The sequence below is a fragment of the Lissotriton helveticus genome, chromosome 1_2, assembly GCF_964261635.1.
Source record: "Lissotriton helveticus chromosome 1_2, aLisHel1.1, whole genome shotgun sequence".
NCBI lineage: Eukaryota > Metazoa > Chordata > Amphibia > Caudata > Salamandridae > Lissotriton > Lissotriton helveticus.
In genome coordinates, this window is record NC_136058.1 from 78691633 (window position 1) to 78704369 (window position 12737).

Here is a 12737-nt window from a genome sequence, read left to right on the forward strand (position 1 = left end):
ATGGTGGAATGTCGTTGGTGTTGGAGCTGGGGTTGGAGAGTTCCTTCACGATGCTGAAGAGCTCTTTGGTGTTGTGTGTGTTGTCTAGGCGGTCCTTGAAGGCGGTCCTCTTGGTGGTCCTGATGAGTTGGTGGAGTCTGCGGGTGGCGTTCTTGTGGGCTGTGTGGCTGACTGGTGTTCGGTCATGGAGCCATTTCTTCTCCAGCTTCCGGCAGGTGTGCTTGGATGTCCGGAGGTCTTCGGTGAACCAGGCAGCTTTCTTGTTGGTGTGGTTGGTTGTGGAGATCATGAGAGGGGCGAGGGCATTGGCGCAGTCATTGATCCACTGTTTGAGGTTGGTAGCGGTGGTGTCGGGGTCGATGGGGTCGGCGGGTGGACTCAGGGCGAGGGTGATTGTCAGTTGGTCCTTGGTGACCTTGCCCCAGTAGCGGCGTGGCAACTGTTGGGTGCGGTGGTGTGTGGTGGGTTTCTTTTTTTAAATGTTTTTATTAAAACAATAATAAAGTGGCAGTACATATCATGGCATAAATCAGGTAATTTCTCAGCACAAGTAAATCACATAATACATTTGTGTGGTGGGTTTCTTGAAGGTGAAGTGGACGTATCTGTGGTCGGTCCAGTGGGGTTCGTTGGTGTGGTTGAAGGAGACGTGGGGGGCTTGCGGAGAAGATGGGGTCCAGTGTGTGTCCGGCGGTGTGGGTGGGGGTTGTCACGAGCTGTTTCAGTCCGAGGTTGGCGAGATTGTCGATCAGGGCGGTGGAGTTGGCATAGTTGTTGTTCTCGAGGTGGAAGTTCAGGTCCCTGAGGAAAATGTAGTCCGTGGAGTCGAGGGCGTGGGTGCTGATGAGGTCGGCGATGGTGTTGTTGAACTGTGTCCGGGGTCCAGGTGGTCTGTAGACGAGTGTTCCTCTGAGGGTCGTGTTAGGGTCGGTGTGGATCTGGAAGTGCATGTGTTCGGCAGTGGTGAGGGTGTTGTCGGTGTTGGTCGAGACTCTGAGGGTGTCCTTGTGGAGGATGGCGATTCCCCCTCCAATTCCATTGGTGCGGTCTCTGCGGGAGATCTTGTAGCCCTGTGGGATGGCTATGGCGATGTCTGGTGATGAGGTGGCGTTCAGCCAGGTCTCTGTCAGGAAGTCGACGTTGGGGCGGTAGAGTCTAGGAGGTCCCAGAGTTTGATGGCGTGCTTGCTAGTGGAGTGGGTGTTGAGGAGGATGCATCGGAGGTGGTTGGGTTCTCTTGTTGGTGGTTTGGTGGGCTGGATGCTTGTGAATCTACAGTTTTGGCAGGCAAAAGGTCCTTGGGTGTGCTTCGGGCTGGCCCGGTAGCAGGGGTGGTCTCGTCCGGTGTTGAGTGCGTGGAGGGTGCTGGAGTCGTAGTGCAATCTGGCGTTGCGGGGGGCGCGGGGTCCTGGTGCTGGGCGCGGTCCAGGCACGGACGGGCGCAGACGGGCTTGCCTTTGGCGCGCCAGCGGCGCGCCCACTGAGCGCATACGCTGCGCTTCCGTGTGGCGTCCTCCATAAGAGGCGAAGTGGGAGTGAGGAGCAGCTGGGAGGCGGGAGCGGGGTGGCCAATGGGCGAGGGGACGGGACACAGAAGGACAAGGGGGCAGGGCTGCAGGGGAGCAGCGGCGGGGAGCGGGGGGCACAGAGGGCAAGGGGCACGAAAAAATGCGAGACTAAAAAGGAAACAGAACACAAATGCCAAGAAAACAGAATACAAGTTCAGAATACAGGTGCCAAAAACGAATTATCAGCACAGTACAGAGAGAGCAGTCACCAGACCGCGGGGCACACCAGCGGCGAGCTCCTGTGAGCGGCATCAGTGGGGCAGAGTCACAGCGCACAGGAGGAGCCATGCGGCGTGGGGGGCGACCTGACCTGAAAACAGGGTCAAGGCCATACCAGGAATTCAGGTCCCCGTATATTGGAAATCCTCAGGGTTTTTGGTGGCACCTCGGCCTCCATGCTAACCACTCCAAATCTATTCTACTACCAGTGTGCGGACATTAGGGACGTGACACCTCCGGGGCATCGCAGCTTTCCTGAGCGACGGAGAGCTTGAAATACCTTGGCATATATATTTCCCCATGTCCGAAAGTCTCCTGGGCACACAATATATCTTCTTTACTGGCTACCCTTCAAAATGAAACCACGGTGTGGTCCTCACTCCCTCAGCCATTTATAAAATGGTATCACTGCACCGTATTCTATATCCCCTCCAGAATTATTAATATCCCATTCTGTGCACATTGTTTGCACAAGTACCAGCCATACAAAATAAATTCATGTGGAATGGCGGGGTGGTCAGAGTGGTGCAATCCACATATTGCGGTGGGATCACCGCAGCAGATGTATATGCCTATTATGTCGTGTCCCATGTGATGGTGATAAACAAATGGTGGTACTGCTCCCATACTGATCCAGCATATTTGACGGAACATGCTGCTATCGGGTCCCGCTCCTTCATTAATTATACAGTATGGTTCACCTCGATCACCTACCACCGTCTGTCAGAGTGGTGATACAACCCTGGCGGGCACGACCTGACAGACGGGCTGGTGGGGGACACTCACTCATATGACCCCCTTATGGCAGGGCACATATCTTCTCTCCGTGGCGACACAATCGGGGTTCAAAGGGTGGGACCGTGTCGGGATTTCAATCCTTGGTATGTAATGCGCAGCACCACAATTAAATCATTCCAGCAATTGCAGACTGATTTCGATCTACATAAATCACAATTCTATAAGTTCCTTCAGCTTCGACATGCACTTCAACCCCAGATCCACACATTAGAATCCCTCCCTGAGTTTCAACCCTTAGAAGGGCAATTGCTTACAGGGGACCTAGGACCTTACAAGATCAAACATGTCTATCAGACACATGACACATACACCCACTACACTGGACAAGACAAGGCTTGCATGGCAAGCAAATATACCTGAACTCACCGACGATGATTGGGCCAAAGCTATCGCCAGCCCCAGAGGTGCGGTGGTGTCCATGCGCTTTAGTCTTATTCAATTAAAATACCTACACTGTGCATATCACACTAGGGTACGTCTATGGCGGGTGGGTGTTACTCAATCTCCCGTGTACCCGAGGTGTGGTGGGGAGGAGGGGGTCATTCCTACACACGGTTTGGGGCGGCTCGGCATTACAGCCGTTCTGGCTCCAAATCCGTCCGTGTCTCCATGAGGTGCTGTCATGGGATCTCCCGCTCGATCCCCGCCTTTTCTTATTACACTCTACAGAGGACATGGGGGGAATAGGTATAAGCAGCACCTTCTGTTTTTAGCACTCGCAGTGGCCAAGAGAGATATTGCGCAAATGTGGAAGGCAACATCACCCCCGACCTTGGGCAAATGGAAAACTGAACTAGATAAATGTATGGGGGCTGAGATTGCTGTTTTATCCATATCCCAATCCACGCACATGGTTTGCACAAGTACCAGCATACAAAATACATTTATGTGGAACGGGAGGGGCGGTCAGAGTGGTGCTCCGCACGAGCACACAATCCACATACTGCGACAGGATCGCAGCAGCAGATGTATATGCCTAATATGTCGCGTCCCATGTGATGGTGATAAAAGAATGGTGGTACTGCTCCCCTACTAATCCAGCATATTCGACGGAATATGCTGCTATTAATCGGGTCCTGTTCCTTCATTTATTATACAGTATGGTTTGCCTCGATCACCTACCACCGTCCAGCAGAGTGGTGATACAACCCAGGCGGGTTATGACCTGACAGACGGGGACACTCACTCATATGACCCCCTTATGGCAGGGTACATATCTTCGCTCCGTGGCGACACTATTGGGGTTCAAAGGGTGGAACTGTGTCGGGATCTCGACCCTTGGCAATGTAATGCTCGGCACCACAAGGAAATCATGTCAGCAATTGCAGACTGATTTCGATCCACATAAATCACAATTCTATAAGTTCCTTCAGCTTCGACATGCACTTCAACCCCAGATCCACACATTAGAATCCCTCCCTGAGTTTCAAACCTTAGAAGAGCAATTGCTTACAGGGGACCTAGGACCTCACAAGATCAAACAGGTCTATCAGACACTAATGACACATACAACCACCACACTGGACAAGACAAGGCTTGCATGGCAAGCAGATATACCTGAACTCACCGACGTTGATTGGGCCGAAGCTATCGCCAGTCCCAGGGGTGCGGCGGTGTCCATACGCTTTAGACTTATCCAATTCAAATACCTACACCGTGCATATTACACTAGGGTACGTCTATGGCGGATGGATGTTACTCATTCCCCCGGGTGCCCATGGTGTGGTGGAGCGGAGGGGTCATTCCTACACACAGTTTGGAGCTGCTTGGCATTACAGCCGTTCTGGCGCCAAATTTGTTCGTGTCTCCATGAGGTGCTGTCATGGGATCTCCCGCTCGATCCCCGCCTTTTCCTATTACACTCCACAGAGGACATAGGGGGGAATAGGCATAAGCAGCACCTTCTGTTTTAAGCACTCGCAGTGGCCAAGAGCGATATTGCGCAAATGTGGAAGGCAACATCACCTCGACCTGAGTTCTGAGGATGCCCAGCAACACACCGCAAAATCTAGACTAAATGGGCAGACTGTTGTGGTATCGACCTTCCCCCCTGCCTGAGTCGGACCCTTGAAACTGTTTCGCTGTGGGTTTTTCTTTTATGCATTGTTATATCCCCATTAAGAGAGAGTTTAAGAAATAAATGTGTATGTTTATCTTTAATGTGGCACACTATGACGATTGCATCCCTTGTACGAACATGGAGACCGGAACCTTTCTGTACGTTTTTCGTTTATGATACCTACATGTTTAGTAGGTATTGTTATATATTAGAAATATTGTTATTGATACAAATTCAAATTACATCTCTTTGGCAAGTGTGGGGCTGTGACCCCAACATTATGCAAAAAAACCTAAGAAAATGTGTTTGAAAAAAAAAAAACTGACAGGTGTCAGGCTACTGATACACATTCCTCTCGTTCCTTGCAGGTTCACCAAGAAACTCCGAGAGAGAAGGATGGTCAGAACACAGACAAGAAGGGCATACAAAGTCCATAGACATGCAACACGCTTCAAGCTATCCTTTCAAGAAAGAAGACAAGCCACAATCAAAACCTCAATTTAAAAAGAAGAAAGTAGCAGGTCTCAAAGTTAGATATGCCCAGAATTCTGAAGACTCAACTTCTGAATGGGGAATAGGTTCTGACGGTGCTAGACAGCGCAGCAGAAGTAACAATAGCTCGCCAGAACCTGATGGAATTTCTTGTGACAGCGGAGTTGAATGAGCACATTATGGTAGAGACACCTGATATGAGGTAAGCGTCATGCATTGGTTACATGAGATAACATTCCAAATGGAGGGGGACAAACCCAGAAAAATTAAAGGTCTCTTTTGGGAGAACTTGACTTATGGCTACGACACCCTTTTAGCTGAAAATGATTGGCCGCCTGAAATTGTTATGGATTGCCCTAAGGGAGAAACAGTAATTTTGTCAGCTTTTTCCAACCATGTTCCAATTTACTTAAAACATACATACGCGCCGGAGTGGCCTGTTGCCCTTGCTCCAGCACTATATCACAACCATGTTGGGTGGGATACTGAGTCACCTCACCATATAATCCAAGTAAAAACTACTCCAACTCCACAGAGATAGTACCCAATAAAACAAGAAGCGAAAAAACAGGTCAGGGCCATCTTAGATTAACTTGAATACCAGGGTGTGGTAGAACGTTGCTTCTCTGCAAAGAACAATCCTTTGTTTCCCGTAATGAAACCCGATAATTCATATTGTCTAGTTTTAGATCACCGTCATCTGAACACATGCACTAAAACATTTGCAGTACAGAATGCACACAGTGCCACATTAATAAATAACATTGTGCGGAAAAAGTACAAAACAAAACTGAATATCTCAAATGGATTTTTATGCCAAAATATAACACCTAAAAGCAGGTATCTAACAGGCTTTTCCGCGCTAGATTTTGTAGGCTCCCCAAGGGTTTACGAATAGCCCTGGATTGTTTTCCGCTAGGGTAATAGAAATGACTTTATCCTATGTAGATGATATTTATCTGATGGATGATGATTTACAGGATCACTTGACCAGGGTGAGCACCATCATTTTGGGGTTCTCCTCTGAGGTCTACAAATTCAACTTAAACTAAAATAGTCCACCTCAATGTCCTATTTTTGGGATACGATCTATCAAGTGAAGGAAAAAGCCTGGCAGCTAACTTTTTTTAAAAGTGTGCGCTTCTCCATCCTCCTAAATCTTTGAAAAACTTACAATCAATATTGGGATTTTTACAATTTACGTAGAATACATTTTTGGATTACGCTGGAAGTGTAAAACTTTTCTACGACTTAGTCAGACCTGATTTCTCTGTTAGGCATTGGACACAGGAACACACAGATATCCTTTGTTCTCTACAAGCTGACATGATAGCTTCAAAACGCTTACAGACACGCATGAACGTACGCAATCTAGTGATCTGCGTTATAGCAGGTCAATCTGGGTACACTTACCTAACCTACAATGAAGGAGAAACAGTACCCATAGCATACAAATCTCATTTACACTGACGGATCTGCTTAGCCAGCCGGAGGAAGCAAACAGCAATATAGCGTGGCTTGTGCAATTGTAAAAGGTTGTATGCGGGATGGTAAGTTCCATCCCAGCGATTCGAAGACACAGTCTCTAGGAGACTGCACATCTCAGCTGGCAGAACTAAAAGCCCTATTACTGGCACTAATAAATAGGGATCGAGAATTCCCCACACTGATTGTGTGCAATACTTTTTATTTTGTACAGTCATACAACGAATATCTACACTACTTGGTTCAAAATGGGTTTGAGGATTCAAAAGGTGGCACAATTAAGCACAAAATGTTTTGGGAACAGGTAGCTAAGTTGAAAAATGAACTACCAAGAGCTCACATGATACACACGCTGAGTCATCAACGTGATAGCATTCAAGTTGAAGGGAACTAATTGGCTTATGAAGCTGCAAAAGGGGCAGTATGAACTGCTGCCGCAGCTGCAATCACTCATTCAAAAACTAGAATAGACAGACAGATAATGGTAGCTGTCATTGCTTCACGCAAAAATAGCCCAGCCTTACTGAAAGGTTTTCCACTCAAGTACTCCTACAGGTTAGATGCAAATAACGTTCCGTATACTCAATCTCCAAGAGTGAGGGATAGAGTAATACCAAACATGGATCGCAGATTAGGCTTAATACTAGCTGCACACAAGGGTCTAGGTTATTTACACGTAGGGATTACCGCGACGGTTCAATTATTGAAATAGCGCTATTGGTGGCCCAGGTTAGCTAAACAGACGAAGAATTTTGTCTTAAAATGCGTCATCTGTCAGCAGATGAAGGGTTCCACTGTGGCGCGTCCAGCGCAGACATCTTTACTAATATCAGACACGCCACTCACGTGTGTCTATTTGGACCACTGCAGCCCCCTACACTCGGATGGGGCTTACAAGTATATCATATTGGCAGTGGATGAATGCTACAGACTCCTATGGGTATGGCCTCAGCACTCAGCTGACGCTCAAACTGTTATAAAAAATTTGCAAGTCTTTATAGGACATTCGCAGTTGGCATATTACATTCTGACCGTGGCCCCGGGATTAGCTCTAGGGCTTACAAGTAAGGTTTGGGTGTAACATTGCGGTACTCCTCTCCATACCATCATGAGGGGAATTCAGTTGTGGTATGGAAAAACTGGGACTTAAAGCAATCTTTTAACAGCAAGAGTATTGGGTTCAGGTGGTAGTTGGGTCAATCATTTATATGGAGTACAGCGGGCCCTAAATAATAAGCCAAGAAGTCCTCTAGGGGGTTGTGAGGAATCCACCCGTGACCTTCCGGAGCAATGGTGATGGAGCACTAATCCCTAAACTCCCCCGCTTCATGAGGAACAACAGCCTGAGTATATGTTTGTTTGTTTTGTTTTCCTTTTTGGGCATCTGTATCCCTCCTGAGGCTCTCTCCACGAAGAAGATAAGGAGAAGGACCAAGGAACATGAGGCCCTACAAAACCTTTGTTTTGCCTATAAGATGTGACTATCAAGGTGCTCTTAAAGAGAAGAGACATCAAGAGTATTACATAGACCTTGTAATGTGTGTATTAAATAAAAAGGAATATACCAAATGAGAAGCAGTGGTGGTGTCATCTGAGGAAAAAGTGGTGTACTAAAGGGCGTCTCTATCACAGTGGTGTCAGAAATGGGATACTGTGACTAGCAGTAATTTCACATCCCATTACGATGGAGGCAATTATAACCTAACTTGCAGAAGGACAACGCCACTTGCAGTTTGTACTCGAACAACAGACCAAACAGGCCCAGAAAGAGCAAGAGTCGTTACAGGAGGCCATCAAGGTCTAGGCATCTATCCTGACCACCAATCAACAAGTACAGGACACAGCTATACTGCGTCTACCAGACCCCATTTCCAGTGCACGTGTTCACCATAAAGCACCAGGGTCTGTCATACAATAATATCACAACGGTGATGTCCCAGACTATTTCTTTGTGAATTTTGAACGGGTCGCCTCTACCGCTACATGGCCACAGGAGAGATGGGGACAATGTATAGCCCCCTGTTATCAGGAGAACTGCAAGCCGCATATCAGGCAGCTAACCCTGCATGAGTAACCAGCTTTGTTGATATAAAAAAGGCAATCCTGGAACTCTTAAGATGTGACCAAGGATACTACCAAAGCCGCATCAGAAAAGAGAAATGGTCTACAGGGGACAGTCCGAGATCCTTGTATTATCAGATAAGGGACCTGGGGAATCGTTGGCTACAGACGTCCTCATCCTCTATCAATGAGGTTACAGAGAAAATATATCAGGAACAATACCTGGAAGCCCTTCCATTTAATACCAGGGGGTGGACTAAGCAGCACCCCAACCTTACGGTCACTATAGCGGTCAACTTGGCTCGTGCCTTTCACCGGTCTCCCGAGTTTAAGACCCCTTCCCAAAGGATTCCTGTAGGCCCACCTAAAATCCCAAATAGAGCAACTCCAACCCCAAAGGAACTTAAGGGTCCCCCTCCCCGAAGATATCCCCCAAGCTAAATCCTGTGGCTAGTACAGTACAGGGTCCCCAATGTTTCCACAGTGCTGAGTGGGGACACATAGCCCGTCACTGCCCAGTACATAATCTGTCCCCGAGCCCATGGAGGTGGGGTATACACGTGGGCAGGTGTTACTACCAGGGGAGACCCTGAAAGATAAGGTCAATATTAACGGGAATCCAGTAATCGCATTGCTAGACACCGGGTGTCACCACACTGTGGTTGCCAAAGAGCTGGTGCATGAGCCCCAGAAAGTAAAAGGAGAGTACAGCCAAGTCACTTGCGTTCATGAGGAAAAGAAGCTTTACCCACTAGCAAAGGTTCTGATTGAAATCGATGGAGAACATCAGCTGAGAAAAGTTGGGATAGTACCCTCCCTTCCCGAATTGGCTCTACTTGGAACCAACCTCCCCAACTTTCATGAATACCTACAAACCCTTAGCACCCCTCATCCTCAAGTAAACTGGCTAGAGAGTGCACCCTTCTCTGGGGAAGAGACAGACAAGCCCTCCCACAAAAGAGTGAAGACCCATAGGGAAAAAAGAGAGGAGCGAGCACTGTACAATTGGGTCGATCATGTTATACCCTTGATGGTTCTTACTTCCTCATAGGTGCCGCAGATGCCAGGCCGGAACTTCCGAGCCGCACAAAGAGACAACACTACGCTGCAGCATGCCTGTGAACAAGCACAAGAGGACCAATCAGAAAAGGTAGACCCCTTCTTTTTTTATAAAAAAAGGTCTCTTGTATCGAATCACTCGGAAAGCCACCCACACCAAAGATCAGTTGTTAATTTCCAAAGCCTTACGAGAACATGCCTTTTGCCTAACCCATGGTCAAGCGGGGGGGGGGGACATTATGGGAAAGAACATTCACTCAAGTATCTTTTGAATACAGCCTACTGGCCAGGAGTTTACCAGGAGGTAGCCAGATACTGTGCCTCCTGTGCCCGATTTCAGTTAGTCAATACACTGGTTCTGCCATGTGCTCCCCTCTACCCACTTCCGATTATAGATGTTCCATTTAAAAGAGTAGGGATGAACCTGATAGGTCCACTGGTTCCCTCAGCCCATGGACTCAAGTTCATATCCTTGTCCTGGTGGACTACACAACCCGTTATCCAGAAGCCATCCCCATGATATCTACAACCACCATGGCCATAGCGCAGGCTATAATCAGACTTTTCTCTCGGGTGGGTGACCCACACGAATTGTTGACAAACCAGGGCGCCCCTTTAATGTCATGGCTGATGAAGCAAGTTTGTGACATTTTAGGGGTTAAACATATACGTGTTCTTTGCCATCATGTCCCACGAACAGAAGTTCAGAAGTTGAGCTGTTTTTCGGTAGGAAATCCCACACACTCCTAGATATGGCAGGGGAGCAGTGAACTGAGGAAGAGGGCGAGGGACGACCACTCTTACAATATAGTACCTTCCTCAAACAGCCCCTAGCCACCCTATGGGAAGAGGTGCACACTAACATGGAAAAAGCCCAAGCACAACAAAAACGAGTCTACGATCAGCAAACCAAACTGAGACACTTCTCGGTAGGAGATCAGGTGTTAATACTCTTACCAACTTCCGAGAAAAAACACTTAGCCATCTGGCAGGGCCCTTACGGGGAACTGGACAAAGTCACTCCAGTAACCTGTCGAATAGCCATCCCCCACAAAAACCAGATGGGCCAGGTATACCATGTTAATTTACTTAAGGCCTGGGAAGGACCAGTACCTGTGTCTTTGTGTACCAACGTTCCCTTACACCATGTAGTCGTAGACAAACCTCTAGAGATATCCATGACCCCAGACCCACAAGGAGGACGGGCATGTTCATTTTGGTAAACAGGTAATAGAGGAACAGAAACAACAATTACACTCCCTATGTAATGCCTACTCCTCGGTTCTGTCCGCTATACTAGGTCAAACATCCTTAGACTTGAGACCGTACCGCATTCCCGCAGTGAGAAGACAGGCAGTCGATTCAAAGATAAAAGCCATGCTAGAAGCCGACATTAATGAACCCTCTAATAGTGATTGGTCTTCTCCAGTCATTCTTGTTCCCAAACCAGATGGAAGTATACCGTTTTGTATTGACTTCCGCCAACTAAACGGCGTTTCAAAATTTTATGCCTACCCCATGCCCCAAGTTGACGAACTCATTGAATGCCTAGGCGAGGCCAGAGTTATGTCCACTATAGACTTAACAAAGGGATACTGGCAAATACACCTCTCTCCTGAAGCCCGAGAAAAGACTGCCTTCTCCACACCATCTGGTCTGTTTCTTTCAAGGCTCTCCCATTTGAGCTTCATGGCACACCCGCCGCGTTCCAAAGATTAATGGATGTCCTTTTGTCTTCCCATCAAACATACGCCGTTGCTTATCTGGATGAAATAGTAGTATATAGTCCAGACTGAAATTCCCATCTCACCCATTTAGGAGAAGTCTTAAAAACCCTACGTGAGGCAGGCTTCATGGTTAATCCCAAAATAACCATATTTGGGACTGACCATATTGAATATCTAGGCTACGACATCCATGCAGGAAACATCAGAGCGCAAGTGAACAAACTAGAGGCCATTTCAAACATTCCTCATCCCGTCACCCAAAAAGAGATCCGATCTTTCCTAGATCTAGTGGGATACTACAGGCGATTCATCCCACATTTCTCTGACATAGCCAGCCCCCTCACAGGCCGTCTCACCAAATCCTACGCAGGGAAACAGTTTCTTTGGTCAGATGTTTAGGAGCATAGTTTTCAACAACCCAAAGAGGCCCTATGTACTGCCCCTGTCCTTACCTGTCCTGATTTTAAAAAGACCTTCGTTCTTCAGACTGATGCCACTGGGAGTGGTCTCAGGCCATACTTTCCCAACCGGATGACAAAGCTGACATGCATCCCATTTTATTTCTCAGTAGAAAACTCACAGACCATGTCACGCTTACCTGGCTTTCACTACACAAGGACTCTAATCCTAAAGTCCTCCGATGGTTTGTTGCATTACAGCCTTTTTCCTTCAGTACTCCTCATGTTTAGGGGAAACTACAGACAAACGTGGACTACCTGTCTCATTTTCTAGTCACCGAATGGCCCACACGTCCATTCTTGGAGGGAAGGCAATGTGAGGAATCCGCCCGTGACCTTACGGAGCATTGCGAGGAATCCAATATGGCGGTGGTTCACAACCAACCCTGAAGGGAGGGATGCGGTCTAGTGGCCCAGACGCAGGAGATTGACATAGCAGATGAGGAGAACAGGCGACGGAAGACAGCAGGCATAGGGAAGGCAAATGGAGACGTGAGCGAGAGCATGGAAGCCGGAGCCGGAGTTGCGGGAGAAAACAGAGAAGTATCCACCGAAGGCTGGAACACCCTACGGAAGGCGGAAGAAGACAGGAGTGGCGAGAACCCCACAGAGTACACCCCGTCAGAGACCAGTGCTCCAGGGAAGGAGAAGGAGAAGGAGGCTGGAACTCCCTTCACCATGGCCCAGGAGGGTCATGGATACAGGCAAGTGCCGTCTGCTCGTGTGTTTTTATTAAAGAGTTGGTGGGCAGGGCTGAGGGCCACTTCACCTTGAATCACGGTTACTTCCCTTACCTAGGCACTGCACGAACA